Below are 10,777 nucleotides of genomic sequence, written 5' to 3'. Positions count from 1 at the left end.
ACTTGGGAGGAGGAGGCTGCAGTGAGCCAAGATTGCACCATTGCATTCCAGCCTGGGAGACTGATTGAGACTCCATTTCAAAAAAAAAAAAAAAAGCCAGGCGTGGTAGCGCGTGCCAGTAATCCCAGCTGCTTGGGAGGCTGAGGCACAAGTATCACTTGAACCCAGGAGGCAGAGGTTGCAGTGAGCCGAGATCACACCACTGCACTCCAGCCTGGGCAAAAGAGTGAGACTCTGTCTCAAAAATACATATATATATAAATAAAAACAAGAAATCTGGCTGGACATGGTGGCTCATGCCTGTAATCCCGGCACTTTGGGAGGCCGAGGCAAGGACTCCTTGAAATCAGGAGTTCAAGACCAGCCTGGGCAACACAGTAAGATCCCTGTCTCTACAAACAAATTTTTTTTAATTAGCTGAGCGTGGTTGTGCACACCTGTGGTCCTAGCTATTTGGGAGGCTGAGACAGGAAGATCACTTGAGCCCAGGAGTTTGAGGCTATAGTGAGTTATGATAGTGCCACCGCACTCCAGCCTGAATGATGGAGCAAGACCCTATCTTAAAAAAAATTAAAATTTAAATCCAGCCTGGGGCAAGTAAATTTCCTTTTGTAAGAATGCAATCACTTTTCATTAGTACTTACAATGGACAGTCTTGAATTGAGAGAATGCAAAAAGCTGCTGTCAAGAATTGGGTTTCGGCTGGGCGCAATGGCTTAGGCCTGTAATCCCAGCACTCTGGGAGGCCGAGGCAGGCGGATCACCTGAGGCCAGGAGTTCAAGACCAGCCTGGCTAACATGGTGAAACCCCATCTCTACTAAAAACACAAAAAAATTAGGTGGGTGTGGTGGCGGGCACCTGTCTCTACTAAAAATACAAAATTTAGCCGGGCATGGTGGCAGGCCTGTAATCCCAGCTACTCAGGAGGCTGAGGCAGGAGAATCGCTTGAACCCGGAAGGCAGAGGTTGCAGTGAGCGGAGATCCCGCCTCTGCACTCCAGCCTGGGCGACAGGAGTGAGATTCCGTCTCAAAAAAAAAAAAAAAAGAACTGGGTTTCTCAGATCGCCAGTGAGTTCAAGATGAAGGCAAACTTGTCTATAAACCTGGCCTTAGGCAACATTGTTCTATTTTTCAGTTTATTCATATAGCCAGCTTGCTCCCAGTTTAGGGAGAATAACCTTTGAGTAATTGGTAAGTACTAGGCATTTTAGTACTGCCACATGGAACATTTACTGCTCTTTGTAAAATAAATACAAATTGACAAACCATGAATGATTTGTTTTGCCTCACAGTATTTTTTTTTTTTCTTGAGACAGAGTCTCACTCTGTCACCCAGGGGAGTACAGTGGTGCAATCTCAGTTCACTGTAACCTCTACCTTCCAGGTTCAATCAATTCTCCTGCCTCAGCCTCCCAAGTAGCTGGGATTACAGGTGCACACCACCATGCCTGGCTAATTTTTGTATTTTTTTAGTAGAGACGGGGTTTCACCATGTTGGCCAGGCTGTTCTCGAACTCTTGACCTCAAGTCATCTGCCTTGGCCTTGCCGCACAAAAATTAAAAATTTAAATTAAAAGCCACAAGAGGCTAAATAGCAAGAAGTCTTCTCATATGTGTTCCCCAGCTATATAATTTTTTTTCCCTCAAAGAAACTATAGTACAAATTGGAAAAGGACCACTGTACTCCAGCCTGGGTGACAGAGTGAGACCCTATCTTAAAAAAAATTTAAATTTAAATAAAAAATAAAAACAAGCAATCTTTTAAATGAACATTATGAAGTAGGTGCATTGTCCAGCCCAGAGCTCAGAAAGTCAGAAGGCGGGACTGAATACTTGCATCCATTTCACTCTTCAATTCTATAATTGTACCTGAGCCACCAAAAGAAAGACAGAAAAACAAATAATAGGTGACAGATGGATGGATGACAGATGATAGACAGATGATAGTTTTCAGACAAGTTTGCCTTCATCTTGAACTCACTGGCAATCGCTGAAAAACCCAATTCTTGTTTTTTTGTTTTATGTTTTTGAGACAGGGTCTCATTCTGTTGCCCAGGCTGGAGTGCAGTGACACAATCTCAGCTCACTGCAACCTCCGCTTCCCAGGTTCAAGCAATTCTCCTGCCTCAGCCTCCCAAGTAGCTGGGATTACAGGCATGTGACACCATGCCCAGCTAATTTTTTCATATTTTTAGTAGAGGCGGGGTTTCATCACGTTCGCCAGGCTAGTCTCGATCTTCTGACCTCAGGTGATCTGCTGCCTGGCCTCCCAAAGTGCTGGGATTACAGGCATGAGCCACCGTAACTCAATTCTTTTTTTTTGTTTTTTCTTTTGAGACCGAGTCTCACTCTGTCGCCCAGGCTAGAATGCAGTGGTGCAATCTCAGCTCACTGCAACCTTCGCTGCCTGGGTTCAAGCCATTCTCCTGTCTCAGCCTCCTGAGTAGCTGGGATCACAGGCGCCCGCCACCATGTCCAGCTAATTTTTGTATTTTTAGTAGAGATGAGGTTTTTACCATGTTGGCCAGGCTGGTCTCGAACTCCTGACCTCAGGTGATCCGCCTGCGTTGGCCTCCCAAAGTGCTGGGATTACAGGCGCGAGCCACCGCACCCCGTAGAAACCCAATTCTTAAAGGCTATTTTCTGCATTTTCTCAACTCAAGACTGTCCATTATAAATGCTGGCAAAAGGGTGTTAACACTTTCCAGAAAAATAATGTCCCACTCAACCGTGGAAAGAGTTCTTTGTGAAGAGAGTATTTTTAAGGCAATCAACTGAAAATAATGAACACTTGGTTCAAGCAGTCACTGAACAGAGGAAACAACATTCAAGCAGTCACTGAACAGAGGAAACAACAGTAAACATTTGCTGAGTGCTTCTGAAGTGCCAAACATTGTGCTAATAGCTTTCTTTACACGTATTAACTCATTTCATCCTCACAGCCCTCCTATTAGCCCCATTCTACAGACAGGAGGCACAGAGAAAATAATTTACTTGCCCCAAATCACTGTTTAATAGTTCATCATTGGCTGGGCGCGGTGGCTGACTCCTTTGTAACCCCAGCACTTTGGGAAGCTGAGATGGGCAGATCACTTGATGTCAGTTTAAGACCATCCTGGCCAACATGGTGAAACCCCTCCTCTACTAAAAATACAAAAAATTAGCCGGGCGTGGTAGCGGGCGCCTGTAGTCCCAGCTACTCGGGAAGCTGAGACAGGAGAATGGCGTGAATCCGGGAGGCGGAGCTTGCAGTGAGCCGAAATTGCGCCACTACACTCCAGCCTGGGCAACACAGCGAGACTCCGTCTCAAAAATAAACAAACAAACAAATAAATAAAAATAAATAAAAAATAAAATTTGGGGGGAAGGCGGAGAATTAACACTTCTCAAATATACAAGGAAGCCCTGACTCAGAAGGCAGAGTCAGAGCAGAGTGGAGACCTTTTAGCCCTATAGTACAAATTGGAAAAGGACCACTGTACTCCAGCCTGGGTGACAGAGTGAGACCCTATCTTAAAAAAAATTTAAATTTAAATAAAAAATAAAAACAAGCAATCTTTTAAATGAACATTATGAAGTAGGTGCATTGTCCAGCCCAGAGCTCAGAAAGTCAGAAGGCGGGACTGAATACTTGCATCCATTTCACTCTTCAATTCTATAATTGTACCTGAGCCACCAAAAGAAAGACAGAAAAACAAATAATAGGTGACAGATGGATGGATGACAGATGATAGACAGATGATAGTTTTCAGACAAGTTTGCCTTCATCTTGAACTCACTGGCAATCGCTGAAAAACCCAATTCTTGTTTTTTTGTTTTATGTTTTTGAGACAGGGTCTCATTCTGTTGCCCAGGCTGGAGTGCAGTGACACAATCTCAGCTCACTGCAACCTCCGCTTCCCAGGTTCAAGCAATTCTCCTGCCTCAGCCTCCCAAGTAGCTGGGATTACAGGCATGTGACACCATGCCCAGCTAATTTTTTCATATTTTTAGTAGAGGCGGGGTTTCATCACGTTCGCCAGGCTAGTCTCGATCTTCTGACCTCAGGTGATCTGCTGCCTGGCCTCCCAAAGTGCTGGGATTACAGGCATGAGCCACCGTAACTCAATTCTTTTTTTTTGTTTTTTCTTTTGAGACCGAGTCTCACTCTGTCGCCCAGGCTAGAATGCAGTGGTGCAATCTCAGCTCACTGCAACCTTCGCTGCCTGGGTTCAAGCCATTCTCCTGTCTCAGCCTCCTGAGTAGCTGGGATCACAGGCGCCCGCCACCATGTCCAGCTAATTTTTGTATTTTTAGTAGAGATGAGGTTTTTACCATGTTGGCCAGGCTGGTCTCGAACTCCTGACCTCAGGTGATCCGCCTGCGTTGGCCTCCCAAAGTGCTGGGATTACAGGCGCGAGCCACCGCACCCCGTAGAAACCCAATTCTTAAAGGCTATTTTCTGCATTTTCTCAACTCAAGACTGTCCATTATAAATGCTGGCAAAAGGGTGTTAACACTTTCCAGAAAAATAATGTCCCACTCAACCGTGGAAAGAGTTCTTTGTGAAGAGAGTATTTTTAAGGCAATCAACTGAAAATAATGAACACTTGGTTCAAGCAGTCACTGAACAGAGGAAACAACATTCAAGCAGTCACTGAACAGAGGAAACAACAGTAAACATTTGCTGAGTGCTTCTGAAGTGCCAAACATTGTGCTAATAGCTTTCTTTACACGTATTAACTCATTTCATCCTCACAGCCCTCCTATTAGCCCCATTCTACAGACAGGAGGCACAGAGAAAATAATTTACTTGCCCCAAATCACTGTTTAATAGTTCATCATTGGCTGGGCGCGGTGGCTGACTCCTTTGTAACCCCAGCACTTTGGGAAGCTGAGATGGGCAGATCACTTGATGTCAGTTTAAGACCATCCTGGCCAACATGGTGAAACCCCTCCTCTACTAAAAATACAAAAAATTAGCCGGGCGTGGTAGCGGGCGCCTGTAGTCCCAGCTACTCGGGAAGCTGAGACAGGAGAATGGCGTGAATCCGGGAGGCGGAGCTTGCAGTGAGCCGAAATTGCGCCACTACACTCCAGCCTGGGCAACACAGCGAGACTCCGTCTCAAAAATAAACAAACAAACAAATAAATAAAAATAAATAAAAAATAAAATTTGGGGGGAAGGCGGAGAATTAACACTTCTCAAATATACAAGGAAGCCCTGACTCAGAAGGCAGAGTCAGAGCAGAGTGGAGACCTTTTAGCCCAGCCTTTTCACGCCAGGACAGCTTGCCTGCCAGGCAGCTCTCCACCCTCTCTCGCCCCGCCCCGCTCCTCACGGGACACTCAGCATCCCCCCTGGCTGGACAGCACTGTCCCAGGGGACAAGTCAACCTGGGCCTCCCTCTACATCCCCTCCCCTGATCATCGGGGCCCACCCCGAGCCACATGGCGGAGCCCTGAATTGGGCCAAAGAGGGGCCCTATGGTGCAGGCCTGCAGGACATTGGGCGAGACCCGGGTCCAGTGTGGGCCTCCGGGCGCGATGGGGTGGAAAGTGGCCAGGGAGGGGAGGCCTGGGGCAGGAGGCTGGAGGAGGCGGCCCTGGGGGTGGGCAGGATGGTCTCCCGGAGTCCCCCGCCGCCGCGCGGCTCTCACCAGACGCAGTCAGAAGCTCCCTCCCACGCCGCCACCGCGCTCCTCGGGCGACAGCCGAACCAAGCGCCACGAAGCAGGCAGAGCGCGAGCCCGCCCCTCGGTTTCCGCGCTCGGGCGCGCGGGTAGATGACTCGTCGCTCGACCTTGTCCCCACTCCCGGCTTGCCCAGCCACGCCCACCTGGAGCGCCGAATCCGTGAGCGCGCCCTGACACCGCCCGAGAGGGCTCCCGTGATTGGCTGCCCCCGTTCCCGCCCCCCACCCTTTCCGGCGGTGTTTTGAGGCCGGCTGGGTGCAGACCAGAGCGGAGCGTCTTCCGTTGTATCTTCCGCGCTGCAGCTGCTGCGGGGCTGTCCAGGCAGCCTGTGCTCCTGCCCCGAAGCGTCCTCCTCCGCTGGCGACACACGCACCGAAGCCCGAGTCTTCCCGCGGGGTAGTTGTTTGGTCTTGCACCCAGGGAGGGATTTCTTGCGCCTCTCGTTCCTTCAGTTATTTCATAGGCCAGGACCGAAACAATACTGTCGCGTAGCGCGGCCACCCCACAGCTGTCCCTAACGTTAAACCTTGTCGTGACTGCTAGAAGACACTGGTGGAGTGTGAATTGATGACCAAGGCATGGCAGAGCCTTCCTGATCTTTATAATCAGTTCAGCGGCGGCCTCCACTACAGGGAACCCCCAGCCAGTCCCGAAGCCTAGGGACATCCAGGGAGAAACGTGGCAGTGGTAAAGGGCTTGCGCAGCTCCTGAAGATAAATAAGACTTTGGGTTGTTGTTGTTTTTGAGACAAGGGTCTCACTATGTTGTCAAGGCTGGGCTCGAGCTCCTGTCCTCAAGCCATCTTTTCTGGCTTCAGCCTTCTGAGTAGCTGGGACTACAGGCCCATGTCACCGAATCAAGCTTTAAGACTTTTTAATGACCCTTTCAAATTTCTCAGTCACTCCCAGCATTTTAGGAAGCCAAGGTGAGAGGATAGTTTGAGGCCAGGAGTTTGAAACGAGCCTGGGCAACAGATTCCTAAGTCACCATTGACAAGAAACTTTGAATGAAGTTGATGATACAAAATATTAACATCTTTTTTTTTTTTTTACAAGCATTAAAAATGTACCACAGGTGAAACTAAGTCTAACAGCTTACTGAGATTTCTTGCTGTATAGCAAATTTCAAATCTCATCAAACTTTTGCAGTTTGTGATGCATTTCAATTAATAATTAAGCTCTAATTTGTAAATACTTATGAACTCTTTGTTCTCCTGCAGCTAGCTTGGAGCCACGAAAAGGTCACATTAGCCACAAAAGAAAAGACATTAAGGGATTTTTGCAAGGAAGTGTTATCAGATGTTTGTTTGTTTGTTTTGAGACAGGGTCCCACTCTGTCGCCCAGGCTGGAGTACAGTGGCACTATCTCAGCTCACTGAAACCTCCACCTTCCAGGTTCAAGCAATTCTCCTGCCTTAGCCTCCCGAGTAGCTGGGACTACAGGCCCATGCCACCATGCCCTGCTAATTTTTGTATTTTTAGTAGAGACAGGGTTTCACCATGTTGGCCAGGCTGGTCTCAAACTCCCGACCTCAGGTGATCCACCCGCCTCAGCCTCCCAAAGTGCTGGGATTACAGGCATGAGCCACCACTCCCAGCCCACATTTCTATTTTAAATCCCATTGGCTGCTGTGTGGAAAATAGATTGGTAGCAGTGAAACTCAACTGAAGTGGATGGATATGATGTTTATTTTGGAAGTAAAATTGATGAGACTTAATTATAGGTTAGATATAAGGGGATGACAGGGAAAAAGACTCAAGAATGACCTCCGGGCCAGGTGTGGTGGCTCACACCTGCAGTCCCAGCACTGTGGAAGGCAGAGGTGGGAGGATCGCTTGCTCTCAGGAGTTCGAGGCAGCAGTGAGCTCAGTCACACCACTGCACTCCAGCCTGGGTGCCGGATGGAGACCTTGTCTCTTAAAAAGCAAACAAAAGAAAAGAAATGACTTCCAGGTTTTACCATTAGTAATTGGGTGGTTGGTTGTGTACTAAGATGAGAAAGGCTGGGAGAGTGACCTGGATGGGGAAGAAAGAAGTAAAGTTTTAATTCAGGGCATGCTATGATTGAGATGCGTGTGAGCCACATGAAGCTATTAAATGTGCAGTGAGATTTATGAATCTGAACACAGACTCACCAGACTATAAATGGTTTATTAGTTTCATATATGCTGTAACAAATTACCACAAAATTAGGATCTTCAAAACAACACAAATTTATTATTCTACAGTTTTGGATGTTCAGAGTCCAAATGGGTTTCAAGGGACCAAAATCAAGGTGTCAGTAGGGTTGCCTTCCTACTGGAGGCTGCCAGGGAGAATCCATTTCCTTACCTCTTCCAGATTCTAGAGGCTGCCCACATTCCTTGGCACATGGCACCTCTGACCTCTACCTCCCTTGCCACATCATCTCTGACTCTGCTGCCTCCCTCTCTCACTTAAAAAGATCCCGGTGATTACATTGGGTCCACTCAATAATCCAGGATAATTTTCCCATCTCAGAGTCCTGGTCACATCTGCAAAGTCCCTCTTGCCAAATAAGGAAACATAGTCACAGGTTCAGGGATTAAGATGTGGATATCCAGGCGGGGCACGGTGGCTCACGCCTATAATCCCAGCACTTTGGGAAGCCAAGGTGGGCAGATCACGAGGTCAGGAGATCAAGACCAGCCTGGCCAACGTGGTGACACCCCGTCTGTACTAAAAATACAAAATTAGTCGGCCATGGTGGCGCACACCTGTAGTCCCAGCTACTTGGGAGGCTGAGGCGGGAGAATAGCTGGAACCCAGGAGGCAGAGGTTGCAGATCACGCCACTGCACTCCAGCCTGGGTGACAGAGTGAGACACTGTCTCGAAAAAAAAAAAAAAAGATGTGGATATCTTTGGGGAGCTATTTATTCTGGCTACCACAAGAGGTATTGAAAGTCACTTGAAGGCAAGATGGGTATGTTGCTTTTAAAGTTACATACTGTACCTCCAGATATGCAGAATAGAACATTAATTTTTTTCTTCTTGAAAGATAAGAAAAATTAACTTCAAAAACAATGCTTAATGTTCAGTCTTTAAAATCTGAGTGCTGATTACATAGATGTGTTTAGTTTGTAAAAACTCAAATTATATATGTAATATATATGTACTTTTTATGTGTATTTTACTGTAATGTGCTTTAAAAACAATGCTTAATATAGCTAGAAAAATGTAATTATAAATATAAATGCTTTTAACAGCAGGCAATACATTTTGAGAATTGTATGCACTTTCTAAGCCACTTGTAAGTTTTGTGTTTGACCAACATTGAGAATTTTATATTTCCGTAATCATTTAACCTTAAATGAATAATCTTTTTAGAATTTTCTTCTCTGCTTTCTTGAGATGAAATTGCAGCAAGGACCCTTAGGAGGCATTTTCTCTTGGCTTTTTGAGATCACTTTTCTATGGGTAAATTATATTATGTTTCTGGATTTCTATTACTTTACTGTTTAACATTGTGAATTGACATACCAAAAATCGTCACTAGTTAAGTTTGGTTTGTATGATTTGGTTTTATTTGACTTTAGTCTGAGAACTCTACAAGTTTGCAAAAAAATTACTTATGGCTTTGTAGTATAATAAAATCAGATTTTTCTAGAGATTACTCCCTAATCATAAATATAACTTCAAGCATTCAGGGCATAATTAGGCTATCAATGATTTCTAGGCTTTAAGAGATCCTCTAATCTAACCTTTTCATCAGAGGGGGAAACCTTCCTACAGCACCCTAACAGATGCTCATCTGGCCGCTTTGGGAACATTTCTTGTCATAGACTTGTCTTATTTTATTTGGTGATTTAATTCTTTTAAAGTACTCTGCCTCTCTGTAAATTCTACCCATGTATTTCATAGCCTAAACATTTCTAAATTAAAATAGCCTAAACTATTCTAAACATTGTATCTATAATCATAAGTGCTCATAACAACATTAAGATGTAAATTCTGTATATACCCCCTACTTTACAGATAAAAAGACCAAAATACAGAAGGCGAAGTTGCCTGAGGTTGCACAGCTGTTAAGCAGAAGAGCCCCGTCCTTGATCCCACTTGCTTAGCTACTACTACCCAGTATTTCCTCTATACTAACTAGAGCATTGCACTTTATGACAGAAACCTATCTCAAGGTCTCAAGGTTCATCTCAGTCATCACTTTTTTTTTTTTTTTTTTTTGCGACAGTGTCTCACTCTGTTGCCCAGGCTGGAGTGCAATGGCACGATCTCGGCTCACTGCCACCTCTGCCTCCCAGGTTCAAGCAGTTCTCCTGCCTTAGCCTCCCAAGTAGCTGGGATTACAGACATGTGTCACCACGCCTGGCTACTTTTTGTATTTTTAGTAGAGAAGGGGTTTCACCATGTTGGCCAGGATGGTCTCAAACTCCTGATCTCAAATGATCTGCCCGCCTTGGCCAGGACCCGGATTACAGGTGTGAGCCACCGCACCTGGCCTACAGTCATCACTTTTTGGCTAAGTTGTTCCATTAGTTAAGAGTTCACGTAACTCTTATATTATCCAGCCCACGTCTCTCTGAATGGCTCACATCAAGGTCTTAAGATATTTTAAAAGACGTCTTTAAAATCAAGGTCTAATCTCTATGGCATTCTCCTGATGTATTAGTTTAGTGAGGCTTTCAAAAAAGAAAAGAACATTATTTGGCACAAATTTTTCTTAAGGTTTTTATTGAAGTGTTAATAAATACCTAAGCAGCACAGTTGAATTTCGAATTTTCATAAAGTAAAAACCGTCACTAAATTAAAGAAAGAAAACATCACCTGTGCCCATGGGCTGCCTCCTCAAGAGCTGCCTATTCATTACCCATGAAAAAACCTGGCACCAAGCCTGTGGCTAGCTAACAGTGACAATGGTAATTAGCTAATGTGCATGTTAAAGTAGCTCTCCCAAGCATTTGGACTGGGGAATACAGAGAGGATTGGCCAGTTGGAAATGAAAGGAAAATGGGGCACCTTAAAAACATAGTCGCCGGGCGCGGTGGCTCAAGCCTGTAATCCCAGCACTTTGGGAGGCCGAGACGGGCGGATCACGAGGTCAGGAGATCAAGACCATCCTGGCTAAC

The 10,777-nt window shown here is 45.8% G+C and overlaps 1 protein-coding gene across 5 annotated transcripts in view; it reads right to left on the bottom strand.

Moving 5' to 3' along the window:
• Positions 1–10,777, bottom strand: part of GNE (glucosamine (UDP-N-acetyl)-2-epimerase/N-acetylmannosamine kinase) — an 80,781-nt gene that overhangs the window by 50,854 nt on the left and 19,150 nt on the right. For 3 of the 5 annotated variants that reach the window (XM_012000606.1, XM_012000608.1, XM_012000609.1), the window contains exon 1: positions 5,642–5,820. The exons of the other annotated variants lie outside the window; for them this stretch is intronic. The gene's annotated coding sequence lies outside the window, so the exon portion shown is untranslated. Of the gene's footprint in view, positions 1–5,641; positions 5,821–10,777 lie in introns of those variants that run through there. 5 annotated transcript variants of the gene reach the window in all.

Source organism: Mandrillus leucophaeus, unplaced genomic scaffold (assembly GCF_000951045.1).
Source record: "Mandrillus leucophaeus isolate KB7577 unplaced genomic scaffold, Mleu.le_1.0 Scaffold632, whole genome shotgun sequence".
NCBI lineage: Eukaryota > Metazoa > Chordata > Mammalia > Primates > Cercopithecidae > Mandrillus > Mandrillus leucophaeus.
This window is presented reverse-complemented; position numbering and strand designations above follow the sequence as displayed.